This window comes from Nannobrachium achirus (genome assembly GCF_963921795.1).
Source record: "Nannobrachium achirus genome assembly, chromosome: 8".
Classification (NCBI taxonomy): domain Eukaryota; kingdom Metazoa; phylum Chordata; class Actinopteri; order Myctophiformes; family Myctophidae; genus Nannobrachium; species Nannobrachium achirus.
Window position 1 is genome coordinate 48,482,066 of NC_137817.1, and position 22,517 is coordinate 48,504,582.

The following is a 22,517-nucleotide window of genomic DNA, read 5'->3' on the forward strand; positions in this document are numbered from 1 at the left end:
GTGGTTGCCCTGCTGGGGCAACCACACTAAAAATGTCAGCAATTGCGCAGGAGAACAGGAAAGATGTATAGTGGAGTTTTAACTTTGCACTTGCTCTACGGCTGCACATTTGTAATGCACTCTGATTCTATGTAATGTATTGTTTTTTTAACCTTGTTTTTAGATATATTGTCTCCGCCAGACTGAAGGCGTGGCTGAGACTATGTTTTGCACACTGTCCAGCCATCCGTGTGTCCGTCTGTCTGTGTGTGTCCCCCCATCCCCCATCCGTCCGTCTATGAACAGTCGGCACTGTTAGCCTGGTCGGCGTGAAACTGTGCACACACACACCAGACCATTACCTCTGCCCAAAATATTTCACATGGGCATGTTATATGCAGCTTTTTGAAGCTTTTCTGAAGCCTCATAGGAAGTGACAGTTCATATGAATGGCCACTAGTTTTGCTATTTCCCCCATGATACCCCCCTGATGGCAGCGGAAGCAATAAGCAAATGGGATTTTGGCCGCACTTTACACTTGATTTTATTGCCTAAATAAACACGGTGATACATACTTTATGCTTTCAGTCGCTAGTTTACATCTTCTTTCACTCGCCATTACTGGGATAAGCGTTCAGTAAATAATGCTCTCAAAAGATGTGCACAGGTTGTCCTGGAATTGGAAAATAATCCCTGTCCATCGACAATCCACTCCAAAGATAGCCGCTTCCGCGTCCAACTCGCTTTCCACCACTTGTCCCAGAGACTAACACTATGAGGCTTTTTCAAGTGGTTGAAACCGCTCCTGCATTTCACATTGTGTGTATTAGCCACTGTGGAAAATGTGGCACTTGTACTTCAATCGAAAATAAACCCGGCCTTGCAAACCTAATGAACTGCTTTCTCTGGAGGATTCCAGAGCAGATGCATCAAATTCCTACAGGCTTAGATAAACCTTTATTGATCCAGCGGGTGAAAACTCACTCCCCAGAGGCAGCACAACAGATAAGTTACAGATACAGATAAGTCACAGAGAAAGAAAGGTACTGCACTGTAAGATACAGGTACAGCAAGGGCAGCAGTACAAAGGGAACTATAGGGGTCAGGGAAGAACGCCATCACAAAAAGCTCCATCAATAATGAACAACTTTATAATAGGCTGCACTGTGCAGAACAAAAGCACAAGTCACAGTGTCCTCACAGTATCCCACCCAAAGCACAATCCATATGTATTAAAGCAAACTGTATACCGTTGCTGTCGGGTAGAAATCTCTTATCTCCATATCTTAACTTTTTTGTGTGTTTTTGAGCAGTGCTCCTGGAAGGAGCCAAGATCCAACATATGGCTTTGTCCGGGCTCTGAAGCGTGGCCTACATCTGGCCTACATCTGGCCTATATCTTGGCACAAAGCGCTTAAAGTTTGTTGTCCGGGCTCTGAAGCGTAGCCTACATCTGGCCTACATCTTGGCACAAACCGCTCAAAGTTTGTTGTACAAACAGCCCAGGGTCAAGCTTCACAGGACGCTTAATGAAATTAACACATAAATAGCACCGCTCACTTCACACTAGGTGTGATTTCATTCATAAGTTAATGCCCTTCTTGATCATACGTTAATGCCCTACTAGATCATTCTACAGAGTCACTCAAAAGTAGCAGATCCACAAGCTCGAAATGTGACCCAAAACGTGGTGCGAAGCGACGCGTTTTGAGCTTGTAGATCTGATACTTTTGTTATTTTGGAATTTGAATCCTGAAAAGTAACTGTTTGGGACATATGAGGTTTCCACCCGGCAGAGACGATGCCCATTACTCAATAGGCTTCAAACGTCCTCTCCATCATCACCTCTGACGTCTGTTGTTGGATTCTCTGATTGGTTTAAGGATCGATAGGGCCTTCACATTAAGGTTCACTTGCCACTGCTGCAGTCTTCAAGTAACATAGTCCTTTTGTTGAGGCCTATGGTAAACAATGGTCCTCTTTATCTGCATCACAGATAGAGCTTTGGTGCCAAAATTAGAAACTCTTACACTGTACAGCAGGCAGCGATGTCAGCATTGGTAAATGTCTCTCTCTCTCACACACACACACACACACACACACACACACACACACACACACACACACACACACACACACACACACACACACACACACACAGAGACACACACACACACACACACACACACACACACACACACACACACACAGAGTACACAGCAACGTCATACAGTATATCCACAGAGCTCACAAACGCATTGCGATGCTGCCTGTTGTGAACTTACTGCTGTTTTTGGTGTGTGCCATTGATCATATGCTTAATGGCCAGTCCACACCAATGCAACTCCTAATTGCCAACAAATGGTTTTGAACTGACCAGTTGCAGACTGGTGCCATTTGGAGATAATGGTTGCAAGGAGTTGCAAGGAGGACTGGTGTAGTGTACAGTCATACAGTGCACGTGACTGATTGCAGCCATCGTGGTTCTGTTCCTGTCAGATTGCGTTAAAGCATTTAATTTCTGATGGACATCAACTATGTTCCCGTTATCTTGGTATGGGAATAAATAGCATACAGAACGGATTCACCTTCAGACCCTCTGTGCTGATACTGTATTTGTGTATTTGTCTATTGTGGAGAGAAGGATGAGGTTGGCAGGGCACTGCGTCAGACACCTGGAACTAGTGTGGGACACTGTGGGAGCCAACCCAGGGCAAAGCCAGGAAAGGTAAGAAGCACCGCCTACGCAGAAGCACTGCAACGCGACTGCTTTGCTAACAACACTGTAGAGCTCAAGACCCTGATGTTAGATAGGAGAGTGTGGAGGGCTGGTGTTGCGAGTTGGTGTGGACTAGTCCGTACTCTCACATCGCATTGCATGTTGACTATACAGTATAGGAAGGATCACTCCCATAATCCAAAGAGGACCATCCATTGTCTGTGTTATCCTTTTAGCCTCAAATGTATTACTGTACCACGTGCTGTTTACATTTCGGACTAATGAAGTATTCAGTCATTAAAACACTTTTATCTGCTCTTCACTGGCTCCCAGTGAAAGCAGGAATTGATTTTAAAGTGCTTCTTATTGTTTTCTAATCTATCAGTGGTTTAGCCCCTTCCTATGTTTCTGGCATGCTCGCTCCATGCACACCGACCAGATCCCTTCATAGATCATCAGATAAAGGTCTCCTCTAAATCCGGTTATGGTGCTTTCAGTCACTATGGTCCCACTTTATGGAACTCTATACCAGTTGAAGGTCTGCTACAAAACTGTCCCCTTTTAAAAGCATACTGAAAACATATTATTTTCCACAAGCTTTTGGCTAGAATGTGTCACTATCTTAATTATTTCTGTGCGTCCGTGTGTCCGTGCGTGCGTGCGTCCTCGCAGTTTGTTACCACCTAATCTCAGTCGCCGTTGGCCCGGTCGCTGCCAAAATGAGCACACACACTCCCTGGATACCAATTCAGAACCTCTGACCCACATTTTTCAAATGGGCCTGTTCTAGTGCCACCATGAGGCCGATGTTTGCAAAACACATTTCTGTACACTATTCTTACAGATTTTGTCCAAAGATCCTACAAATCGGTAGGCAGTATCTCGACAGTCATGTGATCGACATGGATCTGTCAGTGTCAGATTTTGCATATTCCATCCTGATTGGCTAAGATTGGCTTCCAAAGTTTGTAGGATTGAGCCGTTTTGAACAAAATGCCTCAAATCACAAACGCAAAGTGCAATTATCATGAAATCGCACACACACATTCCCACTAGGCCGAGGAAGAAATGCCACTTAATGTTTTTTAAATCAGCCTCATGGTGGCGCTATAACAGGCCGATTTGTGGTTTACCTATAACTCCATGTGACCGCCCACTGCGCCCAGCAGCAGCCATCACCAAGACAGGCCCTACTACGGCCACGCTCCAAACCTCTCTGCATTCCATCAGGCAGGGTCTGATCCAAGGCTTCTGATCCAATCCTCCAATGGGGCCCACACCAAACCATTAATCATATACAGTCTTTCATGTTTAATTATATTCACTTAGAAACTTATTTTGAAATAAATATCATTGCATTTATTTTGTGTGGCGAAGTTTCTTTTACATTGAAATATTTATGACAGAACACTATTGTTTGCCATAACTTCACTGTCTCTGAAGCTAACTTGTTCACTCACCTTGGATTGCGTTTGACCCCTCTCATTCATAACCACCTACCGTAATTCAATACCACCCAATGCACACCCACAACCAACATACCACACCTGGTGGAGACCTGTGCTCGGAAGAGCACTGCTTCTAGTTCTTATGTTTTAATTATATGTAGGCCTATACATTTTTTATGTATTTGTTTTTTGCATTTTCTGTGCTTTAAAAAACACATTGTGCCTACACTTAATCGTCAACTGAAATATGCTATAAATTAATTTGACTTGACTTGTAAAAGTTGGGCTATGCCATGGTGTCATTTGCACAATGTTTATAGGTTTAAAGCTGCAATCCGAAAATGCCATGCCCTACCTGCACTATGAACTTCAGGCAGTACTACCTCTCAACCAGTAGGAATCCTTCTTTGAATTGCCTCATTCAAACGGCCTCATTCCATTATGTATATTATGTACTATGTATACGGCCCCCGGTCCGTACAATGCCCAGGTCTGCTATAGATCAACCCAACGACTACATTTCCCATGAACGCGGCTAGTAGGGACAGTGATTTCAGACCCGGAAGTGTAGTTGACTTTTAAGGCAGAATTAATAACATTTTCTCCAGAAATAGGCTATATCAAATATGAATGAATATCACATAAACTATGCAGATCCACCCCCTGACAGAAATGCCCGGATGATTTGTTCATTTTTGGAACAAAGTTGTATGACGTGATCTAAGATTTCCCAATGGGGATTTCAACAGACACACAGGCCTACAAAAACAAAAACAAAAAATTACAGGACCCAGGACATAGTGTCTTCTAGTTGCAGTGACGTATTCCGTGATCTATAGGAATATTTGAATGTCTAACCTGTTTTCCTTGTATTTCTTTCCATCTCTATTTTTCTGTCAGACAGTGCAAAATGAGCTTAATTGGCAATGGAAAAATGTGCATTCTTATATTAATATTTCTATAAAAGTTAACAATAACTATATTGCTATAAAAGTTAATAAGGATTTGTGTGGTCATACTGAACTGATAGAACTGCGTGTCTAATCATTTTGTATAGGTGCAGATATAAATGCTTGTGTAATCATTTTGTGCGGGCCACGTTCACTAATGTGGCATTTAGAGAACAGAGGACAGTTTAGTTAATTAAAAAAGTATAAAGAACATTTTATCTGCAGACAGTTGGACCAATTTTCCACACAGGAGCTCTTTCATTGTTCAAGGCCTTTTCATAGTTTCAGGGAAAAACAATGTTCTGTCTGTTTAACCACTTTGAACACGGTGTCCCTATATTTTGGGCATGTCATTATAGACAGAAACTGTCAAAGGAAATTCAAAATCCCACCCAGTGGGAATGAGCGGTGCTTTAAGCCCAAACCACACCAATGATTCACCTTGCAACATGCAACTACAGTGCTTGCAACTATTTGCAACCATTATCCCCAATGGCAGTTGCAATGATGTGGTTGACCTTAACACTGTTTTGTTGCAAGGAGTTGCATGGCGAATCATTGGTGTGGTTTGGGCTTTAGGCTGCTCAACAGTGCCACTTGAACATAGGTCACCCAGCGGTATTGCAGCTGTTGATGCCGTACTCAATCATACATACAGACGTGTTGTGAGCTACATCTGCTATTTATGTAATTGTTTAAGCTCCAACATTTGAGTGTGTATGTCTGTCTGTAATACAGACAGACATACACACTCAAATGTTGGAGCTTAAACAATTTGAGCTTAAACAAAGATCTGCTATCTACAGCAGCATACCTACTTAGGACAAGATGGTGGTAAAGGCTGAAAGAGGCAATATAAAACCACTTTTCTTCTTATAAATGAGATGCCTCTGAAAACATTACCTCAGCTGTTGGTTGAGAGGAGCTGTTGCATGGCGGTCTGAGCGCAATTCATCCTCTGGAACGCCTTACCGAAGGCCTTAAAGGAGTGTGGATCCCTAGCATCTTTTAAAATCGCCCTGAAAAACCACTTTCAGGCGGCAGCCGTTCGCAACTGGTATTAACAAACCTAGCCCAGCCTTACCCTCCCCTGACCCTCCTCTGTTTTTACCTACTGTATATATTCTTTTTTGCACTTTTTTTATTTTCCTTTTTTCCTGACTATATCTACTGCATAGTACTGTGTTCTATCCGTCTGTCATTCAATGTTATATGAGATACTTCATTGGTTTCCTGTGTAAATAAGAGAGATGGGGAATGACATGTGGCAAAGGTCGCCCGGATAGGGAATCGAACCAGCGACGCCAGCAGGCATCATAGCCTAGTATGTGGTATGCACCTTGACCACCAGGCCAGCGGGCGCCCCACTGTTTCTGTTTTTGGTCCAGCACCCAGCCTAGTATAGGTTTGGGGTGTGTGTGTGCGTGTCTTGTGGCTGTTTTTCAGCTTCTCTACCAACTTGCTAGCAGCGAGCGAACATTGATTGTGTATCCAGGCACGGAAAGATGGATTCACTGAGGAATGGCTGGATGGATCAATGGAAGGGAGGGTTCAAGTTCAATATTTCTTTATTGTTCTGTCTTGTGAATAATGGGCACATAAGAGTAAACTTATTTTGTTCTGGTTCCTCAGACATTGTAACAGTCAGCAATTACCAGGGCAAAGGGAAATGCTAACCTTGCACTCGCACTATGCTTTAAGTTGGACTGCACCTATACCTAATCTGCTGTGGCCTATATAGCATTATGCAAGTTGTCTACAACAAAGTTGGGTGACGGCTACTATGGGACAAAACAATGCTGCTGTTGGTGTATACAATACACCAAGATTATATGCACATGTACATTTGCTCTATGACAATTTTATTGTAATTTTCTGCCCTTTTTGCACTCTCTTTTCTTTAAATCTTGTTGTTGTTATGCTGCTGCATTGTCTGAAGGAAGACAAACAAAAGTACATTTTACTCTTATGTACCTGTGCACAAGATGTAACAACAAAGTACAACATTGAACCTTTAGCAACAATAGGCGGAATAATAGTACACATGTGCAATAGCATACAAGGAGAACAGTAAGCAAAGATAGAAAAGAAGAAAACAAAACTTGTAGCTCTTCGGAGGAGACTCGAAGACATAGAGGTATTAAAGGAAAGATGTGAGGGGGTGGAGGGGGGGGGGGGGTCATGAAAGATAGATGGAGCAGGTAACAGAAGGAGGGACAGGGGTGATTGTGTGTTCCATCCATGTCTGAGCAGCATGCCCACGCACACTCGCCACAACATCATCATCATTCTTGGGTGGCAAGTTTATCACTCGCTCCCGTCTCCTCTCCCCTAGCCTCGGAAACCCAGGCTTCATTGGGCGCTGCCTCTCCCCTCCATACCATCCTTTATGCCGCTCTTTTTTTTTTTTTGCTTTGCAAATGAGCTGCAGACACAGCTTGACGCATCCGATTAACCAGAGAGAGAGAGAGAGAGAGAGAGAGAGAGATAGAGAGAGAGAGAGAGCGCGAGCACAGCCTTTGGTGTTTGAAGAACAGTGAGCTGCCTGCATGGCTTGCTGGCTGTGATTGTTTTTGTGCCTAATCATGCACAAACACTGTCAAGGAGATAGTTTAAGCGCTCATGCACGCACGCAAATGCATGCCTCGCCTCCAGTCAGGTTCAGTCCCTAACTCCGACAGACTCTGTGTCAAAGCCAAATAAAGAGCTTTACTGTAATGACCAATTAAAGACACTGCTAGAAGATGTAGAGGTGCCCTTTTATATCGCGAAGATGGACAATTTGGCCACCATTTCTTCATTATCCGCTTACCGTTTTTAGATTTTTGTATAGGTTAATATGGCCTGTTACAGATGAACATACTGTCCCTAATGAACCTGCTTTATTCTGGCCCTGTACCCCACTCAACCCCTGAGCGGCAGTGGTTCAGGGGTAGAGTGGCCGCTTTCCAACCGAAAGGTTCACAGTTCGATTCCGGGCTCCCCCAGAGTTAGTCTTGAAGTGTCCTTGAGCAAGACTCTGAACCCCTAATTGCTCTCGATGAGTAGGTCGGTGCCTTGCATGGTTTCCTCTGCCATCGGTGTGAATGGGTGAATGTAATGCCATGGATAAAGGCACTATTTAAATGCACCATTTACCATTATCCTATTCACCAATCCTCTTTTTGGTGTAAAGGCGATGTTGTTGTACATTTGTGTGGTCTAAGAGTTGAGCTTTTGGATTACACGCCTAACATTGATGTTGTACTGGGTCAAAAGAGGGCCATCCACTATTCAGTTGACTGGCACAGAGATTATGAATGATTACATCTGCTCAGGCGGTAACTCTCAAGTTCCAGGAACACATGTTGTACAGTGTGTTGGCTTGTGAGCTTCTAAATGTGGCGACCGGGGATGTCCTGTCCTGAGGAAGGATTGTGGTTGAATTACATATTGTATTGTTGTACCTCTCCACACGATATATCATGTAATTAAAGCACAGCCACCACCAGAATATTGTCTTGGACGACTCCTCTTGTAAGGCCTACTGATTGAAACAGATTTCCATGAGCCCCCAGCATAAAGGCCCTTTCTGGGCGCGATAACGATATGTCGGCGTTCACATCAATTATGATGGCTTTATCATTGTGGTGTGGATGCTACCATCCACTTCATTTGAAAACAATATTTTTTATCGTTGTCTTTATCGTTATCACGTCCAGTGGGAAAGGGCCTTTAATGTTGCTCAGAGTTTGACTGCTGTCTCTGATAGATTAAATAAATATGGAACTATAAATCCATAACCAAATAAGACTCAGAGACAGCCAAAAGGACTATCTTAAATTGTATTTTGAAGAGAGCAGACAAGGAGGACAAAACAGTGAGCTACTGTACCATCCTAGTGGCAGCTTTCTAAATCTCTCTCTCCCCCAATGGAGGTTAAACATACAGTACATATGAAGTGCAATATCACCATGGGACTCATTGATTGGTTCACTTCACATATCATAACAAGAAGACAGACACATAGGTTCTTCTAATAACTTCCACAGTGACATACAGTATAACTAAAACTTGATTTCGTAGTCAGGGTAACCAAAGTCGCCATGACCTGTAATCAAATAGTAGTTCACAGAATGTACCTTTATGGTCATATGAGCCTCATACATGAATCATACAATTATGTATCATAATTCATATCTAACAATGAATATGAATTGATAAAAATATGATATTAACCATAACAAAATATCCTATCAGTCTCTATACAGTACATAGACAGTAAAGTAATTCTGCACTATATCACAGACACAGACCATATCTTACCAAATCATATATATCAATAAATGTTCTTCAAGGTTAATTGTTTTCATAAATGTGTTTGTTCTCGCTCCTCAAACACTGTGTGTGTGTGTGTGTGTGTGTGTGTGTGTGTGTGTGTGTGTGTGTGTGTGTGTGTGTGTGTGTGTGTGTGTGTGTGTGTGCGCGCGCGCGCGCGCACGCACGCACGGGGATCTGTCTTATTAGCATATTTCATTTCTCTGATCAGATCATTCATATATGCCTGATTGTCTGGTGGGAAGACACAATTTATCTCTTCCTGCCAGTTCCTCTGAGGCTGCGAAGCCACTTGCTATGGCTTACTGTAGATTGACCCCAGAGATACAATTCATTTGGGGCAAATAGGGGTCCCTGGCCTAACTGATATCGAATTGGAATTGGAGGTCCTTGAAATTAAATTGGGTTCAGAATCACTGGCATATGGAGAACCACACGTTCGGTCGGGTGATGCAAGTTATGAGCTGGGAGTTGATGCAGCGGCAGTCTTCATCACCCAGCAGCACGCTATAGGGGATGGTTTCTGACTGTCATTAATTTAAATTCTGAAAGTAGCTCAGCTGTAGCCATGCAGCAAATAAAATATTCTGGGACTGATGGCTGCTAAATGTCGGGCTTGGTGTGGAGAGGGTTTGTTTGTGAGCTGCTGTGTCACAAAAAATCCTGGCCTGATTCGGCGGCCTGTCCTTACATACATAGAGGACCGCTAATGTCTACTACAACTACCGTCCTCTTCGTTTCAGAGTAATCCTTAACTTTATTCTATACAAAAAAAATCAAACCCAGTTTGAAATCAATGCTTGGGTCTGGGAAGGGGTGGAAAGTACCGTAATAGAGCGGATTTTTGGAGAAATCCGCAAATGCAGATTTCTCCAAAAATCCGCTCCATTCTCATTGAAATGCATTGGCAGAATCAGCTGGCAACCATACTTTGGTGTGACCGTAAAAGAGCATTTACTTGCACCAGCAGAGCGCGCAAATACTGCGTTCAGCTGCATATCGTCGTTGTCGGGTGGAAACCTTGTATGTCCAAAACCGTTAGTATTGTATTTACCATTTTAAAAACGATCTAAACTAGTGAAAACAGCCGATCTACAAGCGCACAACCGCGAGGCGTTGTGTGCTTGTAGATCGGCTGTTTTCACTACCTTTGTGCAACGGCCTTGTATGATGAAGCAGGGCTTTGCTTTGTGAAAAAACGTACAAATTTGAAACTTGGAGATACAAGGTTTCTGCCCGACAGTGACGATATGTAGGTAGGTAGCTGTGTGTGTGTTTAAGCCCGTAGCCCAATCAGGGACCAGTATTTCTGGCAACTTTGCAGAAAGCCAGATGTTGGAGCTTCAGCTCCTTCCAGGAGCACCGCTCCAAAACGTCAGTACTTCTTCCACCACTGCTTGTGAATGGTGAGCGGGCTGGGTGCGATCCACCTGGCAGGGCACCCAGGGACGTGCTGGGCCCCTGATTCAGCCCAGGAAAAAGAGTTGGAGAGGCCCGCATTGCACGCTACAGAGATCTATAGCGCTGCTGCTACTCAAAGATTTGCCATTTCAGATCATGACAAGTGACAAAGCCAGTGGGCCAATTACATGAGTTATATTTCGTTGTTGTCGGGTGAAAACCTTGTATGTTCAAAACCTTTTGTTAAAAATGATTTAAACTAGTGAAAACAGCCGATCTACAAGCACACAATGCCTCGCGGTGCGAGGCGTTGTGTGCTTGTAGATCTGCTGTTTTCACTACTTTTGTGCAACGGCCTTGTATGATGAAGCAGGGCTTTGCGAAAAAATTTACGAATTTGAAACTTGTAGATACGAGGTTTCTGCCCGACAGTGATGATTTACTTTGTTGGCCGCCCAGCCCCCAAAATGGAACGAAGGCCGACATTTTATTTGTATTTTTTTCCTAATGGCCGGCCTGGACCGGCCGGGAATGAACCGGCCGTTCGGGAGTTGTCCCGCTTTTCCCAATGGCCAGCACCTCCATCTGTACATTCATTTATTCCGTCTATATCTTTATTGCCAGGGTGAAAACGGGGAAGTTTCAGTCACTTTATAACAAGGGCCTGCCAAGTGACATGGGAACATCACACTTGGTAATCATATGCTATTAAAAAAATCTCGTTTTTTAACCACGCCGGCATCGGTTTAATGGGTGACTTTGATACTGTAATAAAAATCGGGGGTGATTTTAATGAAGAGTGTCACTCGTGGCTGCTTCTGGTGTCACATCTGCTGGCTTTCTTGGCTCTGGTTGCTTGAGCACAAGCTGTGGAACAAAAGGAATGTCCCTAGTCATAAAGAATAAGCTTCAACGAGTTTTATTGCACCCCAGCAGTCTGAATCAGCTGTCGGGCTGCGAGAGAGCAGCCTCTCTCAGCTGAGAGTCACTGTGCTTTCACAAGAAGAAGTGAAACCAGCATGCTGTACTTCTTATGGCAGTGGTATACACAAACTTTTTCATATCAAAGACACTCAATATTAATAGTTTATAGTGACCCCCATAGGCGCCGAATTATGTGTGCACTCCCGGGGGCTAAACCCGATTCCCTGAATCATGCTTCAGGACATCTGACAGTAGCCTATGCCAGACCTCCCTCCTTAACAGGTCACACATAGACAATTAATATACACAAGTCGTCAACTTTTGTATCTTGGTAAAGGTGCGAATGTATCTACTGAAGTGGTTTACTGGCCCAGCCCGACGGCGCTCATGGAGGGTGCATCTCATTCCTTGTGGGGGCTCGAGAGAGATGAAGCACCCGCAGTAATGGCACCTACGTATGGTGACCCCGCAAAAGACCCGTCCAGACATAGCTCTCTTGGCGTTGCCTGTTACCTGCTGGCGACCGGGGTTCAGCTCGGTGTGTGAAATGCTAAATTGGTGTGATACAATATGTAGGCATTTGGCCGGGGACCACCATCTGAGAATATTCCGAAAGGAGACAAATGCATTTTGTGTCTCCAATTATCAAATTATTGGCTTAGGAATGCGACAAAAACAAAACAATATATTATTGAACTCAAGTCTCCATGAGGTGAGTAATCGATAGTAAAAGTCATTTTGGGGGTGGACTATTCCTTTAACCCATTTTTAATTTGTTTGTTTTGTTTGACAGTGAAATATCCCTTAAACAAATATAGCTGGGGACCCCCTAGAGCCCCCTCAAGGACCCCAAGGGTTAATCAAGTAAAAGTACAAAGGTATTATATGCATCATTATGCACAATGGCCCATTACACATATTTATTTTTATTGTAATTAGTAATACATTAACGAGTTAATCACTTTAATGTTGCAAAGGGAACCTTTGGGCCTGATTTTAATTACTGTTGTGCTATAGGTTATACTATAATAATTCATCTTCGTTCATCAGTTTAAGTGTGTTTGAAATCATCATAATCTAAATCTGCAAAGTAAAGATAGTAGAGCTGTCAAATAATTGTAGCATATTAAATACATTACTTCCCTCTGGGATGTAGTTGAAGGTTTCTTTATTGTTACATCTTGTGTAGGCCTACAGGTACGTAAGAGAACATTTATTTTGTTCTGCCTTCTGCAGACATTAAAGGGGAACAAGGCTGTGTGTATAAAAACATTACTTCCTCTCTGACAGGCATCACACAGGTAGCTGTCTTTGATGCTTTCATTGATTAGAGAGATCACTAACGAGCACTCGTCACTTTTATGGACCAATCAATTACATCAGTGCACAACCCCTTTGAAGTTCAAAGGGAGCAAACAGCTCAGGCTGAGCTCCCCCTTCGCCTCACAGACAAAAACGTCCCTCCAAGGGATGAACTTTGAGACTATTAAAAATAGTCTTAAAGATCTGCTATTTTTGAAAATAGCAGATCTACAAGATCACAACCCCTTGCCCTCCAATGTGTTGTGTGCTTGTAGATCTGATATTTTCACAATATTTACCAAGTTCAAATGTGATTATTTTGCAGGTCATGGCCTGAAAACTTTCGGAAATTTTATACTCCACTACTACTCCACTACATTTTCCGAAAATAGAAATACTCATGTACTGTAAAGTAAAAGCTCCTTAAAATTGTACATACAGCACTTCAACCATTTTCAACATAATCTTCATAATTGGTCCTCACTAATGCTTGCTTGTTATAACATGGTACCATTTCTGTATACTGACTCTGTGTCTCAGAGGAGAGCTGTGGAGTGAACTGTTCACAAACCCGCCTATACAGATGACATCATTGGTGGCAATTTCAAACACGATTTGGGGCGGCTGTGGCTCAGGAGTCCAATGATCCGTGGGTCAGCGGTTCGAGTCCCGGCTCCTCCTGTCCACATGTCGAAGTGTCCTTGGGCAAGACACTGAAGCCCACATTGCCTCCAATGTGTCGGTCGGTGTTAGGGGAAAATCCCAGTTGTCCGGTGTCCCAGTTGTCCGGTGTCCCAGTTGGGCGAACAGACTGTAATTATTGTCCACGACATTGCAAGCGGCGCGAAGGCCAGCGGACCTTGGTCCTGCTCTTCGCGCCCGAGCGCTGCAGGCGCGAGTGCCCGCGAAGAGCGGGCCAGGGCCGCGCGGCCGGCGGAGCGCCGCACGAGTTACGAAGCCGTGGTGAATGCAATCGTTATATTTATGCCCAGGCCGTAAGGCCTGGGCAAGCGCACGATAAACGCATGAATGGGATGAAGATCGCTTGCTTTACAGTCTGTTCGCCCATCTGGGACACCGGACAACTGGGACTAGCCCGGTGTTAGCTTGCCACCATTGTGGGAAGTGAGGACGCTAGTGACGACTGTTCGCTGCTTCACCTCCCAATGTATGAATGAATGGACCATTGTTGAGTGCTTAGAAACGCGCTATAAAAATGCAATCCATTATTGTTATTAGTTTTCTTCTTTTTTTCTTTTTTTTAAATGCAAGAACAATGGCTTTTATTTCAGCATGCTAACTTTCCAGAAAGAGAAAGTTTCCATTAGCTTGGAATCCCCCAATGATGTCATTGATATCGACCGATTTCATGAGCTGTCCATAATATCCTGTGTTTTTCTTGATAGTGAGTGTGCCCAAATAACATTAATATGACACCAGATAAACGTAAAATCTTGATTTCCATATACAGTACGTAACATAATAACCTTACAATAATTTTCTTTTTCTTTCACATCAGGACATGGTAATGACCATTAGACTGAGAGCAGAAACCCACCTTTCTCCCAGAGTTTTCGGAGTTTGAATGAATGTAGAACTATGTGCTGGGATAATTTTCATACATTACAGATTATCATATCATATGTAATAATCGTCCTACTTTTTTAATGTTTAAAATAAAATATGTAGGCCTATATAAAACTCCTCTCTCTCACACCTATGCGAGTGTGCCAGTGATCACCATTCCCTGTCGTATGTTTGCACCCATGCCTAAGGTTGCCAATGCCTACCCCTGGTCTAGAAGAAAGCTACACTACACTACACTACGCTTCACTTCCCTCCTATAGTTTCCTGATCAGGGCCTGTTTTGTGGAACAGTGGAAGCAAACGAGTGGTTCTTGTGGGTCAGGATGTTTACACTGTACCTCATAATGGTAGTACAGAGATGTATTCTCTTCCCACGTACGCCCAGTGGTGTAAAGTAACTAGTACATCTACTCAAGTAGCCTACTAGGCCTACTATAAATTATTTAGTTACTTTTACTTTACTGGAGTATTTCCAGTACTTTAATTCTACTCAAATATTGTACTTTTAATCGACTACAATTATTTGAAAACTTGAGTTACTGGTTACTTTGTAGATCCGAAATATTATTACAAAACATACATTAGTCCTACCCACATCAGACCTATATACATTCGGCCATTTGAAATGAGCTGATCTACTGCCATTGTATACATTTGAAAACATGTGAAATGGGACATTCTGTATAATAAGTACTTTCTACTTTTGGTACTTTAAGTCCATTTTGATGCCAATACTTTTTGAACTATTACTCAAGTACATTTTGAATTCCAGAGTTAAGACGTAACAGATCAGTACATCTACATTGCAGTATTGATACGTTTACTTAAGTTAAACATTGTAGTACTTTTCCCACCACTGCCCACGCCTAGCTCTAAACAGGACCAAAACACAACCGCACAGAATGAGACGTTCTCTCCGTTGTTTACACAGCACTGGAGAGACTGCAGAGTGCCCCAGAGGCAAACAAGGTTAAAGCTGCAATCTGGAACTTATTTTAACTAATATAAACTGTTATTATAACCAAATTAAATGTTATCTTAACCAATTTGTATGGTAGAGGCCATTCCCAATCCGTGGGCTTTCAAACGTATGAAATGTGAAAAAGAGCTTGAAGATGGGCTATTTGAAAAAGAGAAATGTGAAAAAGAGCTTGAAGATGGGCTATTTTCAAATGGCAGAAATGTATATTGCGCTGAAGTGGTTATAATCTATGTTTTGTAATAATAATCAAAATCTGCAAAGTAACTATTACAGTAACTAGTTAACTAGTTATGTAATTGAAAATTGGAAATACTCATGTAAAATTACTTTACTTAAGTACAGTAGGCCTACTTAAGTAAATGTGAGCTTGGAGGTCTGCTATTTTCAATATTTTCACCAAAAGGCCCTTTTAGAAATTTCAGCCCCTGCCTTTCTAACATTCTCTGCATGTCCCTGACGTCCAGTGAGACATTTAGACCCTGCATGGCCTGGCGTAGATTATAGGACACTTACTGGTTCACAAGTAGTAGGCCTACTAACTGCCGGAAGCTCATTAACGCAATATATCCCCAGGCCCAGGGAGGATTCTTCCTTGCGTGAGCGGAAGATGTTTCATTTCCCACATGGGGTTTCGACAGTTGCAATTACTTCTCTCCATCGAGAGAGGAAATAAAACACAAACACAAAACGAGTCTCAATTCACTCCACTCAAAGAAATGTAATCGAGGAAGCATAGCATAATATCGTCGTTGTCGGCTGAAAACCTTGTATGTCCAAAACCGTTCGTTTTGCATTCATCATTTTAAAAATGATTTAAACTAGTGAAAACAGCCGATCTACAAGCACACAACGCCTCGCACCGCGAGGCGTTGTGTGCTTGTAGATCTGCTGTTTTCACTACTTTTGTGCGACCGTCTTGAATGATGAAGCAGGGCTTTACCTTAACCTTACGAAAGAACGTACAAATTTGAAACTTGGAGATACGAGGTTTCCGCTCGACAATGACGATATGTTCTTCTTACTGGCACCTTAACTTTTGCAATCATCTTTGTAGGCGGGAGTTGTTGGGGGTAAAGTGATTGCCTCCTCTCGAGAAACGATTTTGGTGTGACAATGTTCAGTACCTCCTCAACGGTTGGCTGCGGTGCAGAGAGAGAGAGTTGTCATCGGGCTGAATGGGAAGGCTGAGCGCGATGGAATAAAGCGCTAGCCTGCAGCTGGTGCTCAAAAAAAAACCCAGAGGAGACGGATGCTTGGCTTGTCGCTGCTGCCGGTTCAGAGCAATCTGTATCAGAGGGGCCTTCTGGCCACATAAACAAGTCCCTGGAGATGCACGGCGTGTCAGAGTGTGTGTCACGCGCACGCACAACACACACACTTCAAGAACACAGCTGAGCTTGACGGGTATGTGTGCCAACACGCAACAGATTTGACACACACACACACACACACACACACGCACGCACGCACGCATGCACGCACACCCACACACACACACGCACACGCACACACACACACACACACACACACACACACACACACACACACACACATACACACACACACGCGCAGCAATAATAACGTCTAATTTATAATCTGTAGTGCGACACAGGGCTGCGTCGGAGTACAAATTAAGCTTCATATAAGGGCTGACGGGTCAGGGTACTAAAGTATCGTTAGATTTTCAATAGGAATTCAATTTTAAAAAATCATTTTTCTCTCAATTTTCTAATTTTCTAGCTCCCCATAAAATCAAATATTGGTTCATTTTTCCAATTTTCTAGCTTGCAAAAAAATCAGGAAAATGCTTCAATTTTTTAAATGTGTGATTCATATTTGTCATTATTTGATTTGGAACCGACAAAGGAAAAACATCTTTAAAAAAGTTATTTTTCATTTTTTTACCACATTACGAATATCAAAAAATGGACCAATTTTCCAATTTTCTAGCTTGCAAAAAAATCAGGAAAATGCTTCAATTTTTTAAATGTGTGGGTCAGGGGATCTTAGTATAATTGGATAATTCAATTTTAATCCAAAATAGAAAAATTCATTTTTGTGATTTCTGTCCTCCCAAAAAAATCAAAATAATCACATTTTGCCCCTTTTTCAATTTTTCAATTCAAATTGAATAACACAAATTATACTAAGATCCCATGACCGGGGGATCTTAGTATAATTGGGGTATTCAATTAGAATCAAATAAACAAAATTTGCTATTTTTTCTATTTCCGTTTAGAATTTAAAAATTGTGAAAACGCAAATCAGAAAATCACAAAAACAGCCAGGTTGTCTTAGTATAATTGGGATATTCAATTTGAATAAAAATAAACAGTAATTGGCTATTTTTCCAATTTTCGCTCAGAATTGAAAAATTGAGAAAACCCAAATAAGAAAATCAGGAAAATAGGGCCATTATTCAATTTTCTAGTCAAGGAAACAAAATCAGCATCATCAATGTCACGTGACCACGTCACAAATCACATGGTCTACAACTTCAAAATAAAAGCTAGTCTAGCTCTAGTCTAACATCCAAGCAATAGGATCAACAGGCATGCAGGCAGGCAGGCAGGCAGGCAGGCAGGCAGGCAGACAGACAGACAGACAGACAGACAGACAGACAGACAGACAGACACTTAGAACATTGACATACAGAGTTATAGAATGATGCCAATGACATACACTTTAATAAATATAAGTATTAATAACATTAATGATTATTAGTTCAGTCAGTCTGTACAGAGTAAAATCATCTGTGTTATTTTATCCATTAATAACTCTAGAGAGAGAGTATGAATTGATTGAATTGGTTCCATTCCATTCTCTCTCTCTCTCTCTCTCTCTCTCTCTCTCTCTCTCTCTCTCTCTCTCTCTCTCTCTCTCTCTCGGGTTAAATCAACACTCAGGTTTTTACTGTGTAGTTTCATGGGTGATATAATTCAGTTTATTATTATGTATTACTTTACCCTATGCTCATACATATATTTAGAATCTATTTCTGATGTTATATTTGACTCTGTATTTAACTTAAAATGGGGGAACTACAATAAGCACTAGTTATAAAGACTTCCTGGGGTCTATATCCAGGGACACTGTTGATGTCAGAAAATATTTTTTACAGCCTCTCAGTCTAGATTAATAAAAGCAAAGCTTTGTTTTTGAGCGAAGCTCCGACATTTGGCATTGGGACGAAACATGGACGAACGCGTCCCGAAGCATGCCCTACATCTGGCCTTCATCTTGTCACATAAGCCCCTTTTCCACTGCAGCTTTAGCACCACACCACAGTACACCACACTACACCACACCGCACCACATAAAAATAACTACATTTTCCATTACACAAAAGTACCCCTTTCGGTAAGAAACAAATTGACCCTTTTAACTGTGATTATAATACAATATAAATTTGTATTACAACTATCATAAATTATAATACACTATAATGGATTATAACTGTGATTATAATACACTATAAAGTATTAATCTATCACTATGATAATTATAATACACTATAATAGATTATAATAGTGGTTATAACACAATAGAATCTATTGTCGTGTATTACAACTATATCCTGGTGGTCTAAATAAAAAGTCAGTGAGTGATCAGTCATTATGAAGTGTTTGGCCCTGTTTGGCCTTGCTCAGGCCTACTCTAGATTGGATACCTTTTAGTACCACGTTTAGTACCACTTTCACACCACTCTACCCAGTTTTTTTTTTCTTTTTCTTTTTTTTTTTTTTTTGCTGATGTGTTTTTGTACTTCCACAAAATGTACAACATTTATGGGTGTTTTTATGCACCTCCCCCGGGGTACCCAGGAGTTCCCAGGCCAGTGTTCTCTCCATGTAATCCCTCCATCTGGTCTTTGGCCCCCAGACCACCCTATAGGGAGATGCTCAGGAGGCATCTATCTGTACTACAACTTAGGCATTTAGCAGACGCGACTTATAATAAGCAAGGTCAATACATAAACATCAGTACATCAAATGCATAAAAAGAGTTACTTTCAGTCATGACCCACACTCCATGACCATAGGTGAGAGTAGGAACAAAAGATTGCTCGGTAGACTGAGAGCTTTGCAATCTAGCTCAACTCTCTCTTCTTCACAACAGTGCGATTCCGAGACCGCGAGCTCCTGTTGCTCCGAAGCTCCTTTTTCCGCTCTCATTCATGAACAGGACCCCAAGATATCTGAACTCCTTCACCTGGGGTCTCCCTACCTGGAGTGTGCAATCTATCAGTTCCCTGCTGAGAGCAATGGCTTAAGATTTGGACACTTTTTTCTTTTTTTTAACTTTTCATATCAGGTCAATCACACATTAAAGTTCAGGTCAAGGTTATATTTGACCTCTGGGAGGTGATGTCTGCCTCGCTATGACTAAATGTAGTCTCCACTTGTGTACATTATGCTCACCAGCCACCCCCGTCAAGGACAAAGTGTCAGTCCACTCACACACAAGTTCAGTACACAGTGTCATCATGCGCATTACAGCATCTTTATGGTAGTCTGCTGGGGAACAGTGACAGTGTTCCAGAATCCAGCATGTTGCCATTAAACAGACACGGTCTGGCTTAGCCTCAGTGACAAGGAGCACGATACAATGCACAGGCATATTCAGAAGGTACTGGGTTAGATATCAAGTACCTCACTATACCTCATCATGTGCTTCATGAGAGAGAAGGTGACAAGTTAATGTCACCATGTCTCCCTGCAGTATGAAGTAGTCGACCCACTATCAGCCAGTAGGGACATACTATGGAGATGAGTAGTGTCCAGATACTGCTCTGTACTGTAGCCTACTGATCTGTCCAAATGTCTTTATTTCATGCATGCATTTCCAGTGCTGAACCTTGCAGCCTTGGGTCAGCAACCTTTATCAAATTATGTTTTTATTGTCTAGAAGATTGTCAGTGTGCCATGTTAAAATTAATTCTAATGACGCCATCAAATATATTGACACATTTTGATTGGCAGGACATTGTTATAACGATTAGACAATAATCCAACAATCTCCACGACTACCTACCCGGTCAAAGTTCAGAGTTTTAATAGATGTAGAATTATGTGCAGGACAGGCCTGGAATTTCGTCATTTTAGGGCCAAGCCCACTTAATTGGCCATTGGTTTTGTCCATTTTTTGAGGGCACAAAGGCCAAATGCCAGGGCAGGAAGGCCATCAATAAAACAAGATTTTAGTCCATTGAAAGAATTTGTTGAATTTAAGGGTTATAAGACAACCTAATCTGCAGTGATCTCTCTCACTCCTCTGCCAGTGTGACAGTGGGTTCCCCTGTGCCATTGTTGGCAGAAAGGGACCTTGACCTGACCTAGCCTATAGCATAAAAGCCTAAGGGCCGATGCATACTCCACTTTAGAGCCAAATTTATTTCGGTTCGGCTCTGTCTAAACTAAGATATGGCGTCATTCAGAGGATCGGGGGGCGTGTACCGTCATCAATTTAGCTGTTCGGTGCCACCAAGATTTTGTCACTCCCAGAACTAAATTTGTCTCTAAAAGTGGAGTATGAATCAGCCATAAGACTGGCCTAAGAATATATTCTACACCTACGTATGAACATAATTATGTTAAGGCAGTAAATAATAATAAACTGAATAATAGTACCCATGAAACTACATAGTAAATACCTGAGTGTTGATTTAAGTGTTGAGAGAGAGAGCGTGTAAACAGAACCAAATCGACCCATACAGGGTTTATTTGGTTCCATTTATACTCTCTGAGTTAAAAATGTATAAAACAGCACAGAGTGCCTATTGACCACACTAAGAATCATTATTACCCTTAATAACTAAGAATCATTATTATTATTAATAATAATAATAATTGCGAGGTCGCAGATTAGTATGTGAACGGTCACAGCTTGTCCGTATGTATATACAGTATGTATCTCTCTCTCTGTCTATAACGCCTGACACTGTGGTTCTATGGGTTTGTCACTCTGACATCATACTCTGACGTCACTGTAATGTCAGGGGAACAGAATGGGTTTTCCACTCTGACATCACATGCTGGCTTCACCGATGTCACACTAACAGAATCCCTTTTATGCCCATATCTAACAGAAATTCAAATGGGAATGCCCATATATGGAGGCCACATCGGCCACATGCCACACTAACAGAATCCATATATGGCCTAGACAGCCCATGTGTGGCTGGTTCTACAGACAGGGATCTCCATGTGGGCATAAAAGGGTATGATGTCAGATGTCATAGACATCATAGGACTTTCACATGACGGATAACTGAGTAAGCTTTTTTGGGGCTCTTACAGCATATCTCCATATACAGTAGGGGTCTCCATGTAAGGCCTATGGGTAACTGGTCCGATATACATCACTGGTCAGATGGCCAAGAATTGGGGCGAATTGAGGTGTCTTACTAGTATATATTACAATGAAAATCCACAGATCTTAACCGTATGTATCTTGTCCGTGAGTAACGCCTCAATGTCTATATCTGCTGTTTGTTGACATTGTGACATCACATTTGTTGTGACATCACCTCATCAAAGATCAAACCCTGGATATCCATACATGGAGACGACTGGATCATCACCTAGATCTCCATACATAGAGCTGACCTCTACATCTGATTCCCAGATGATGCATTTTTAAGGCAACCACACTAATAGTATCCCTTTATGCCCATTAATATTAGCCCATATTGAGTTTGCCCATACAATAGCTGTTGACCTGTCTGTTGACATTGTGACATCACATTGTCGTGACATCACCTCATGAAAGATCAAATCCTGGATATCCATTCATGGAGAAAACTGGATCATCACCTAGATCTCCATACAGTATGGAGCTGACCTCTACATCTGATCCCTTTTATATTAAGCCCATATCTGTGAATGCCCATACAATAGAATCCCTTT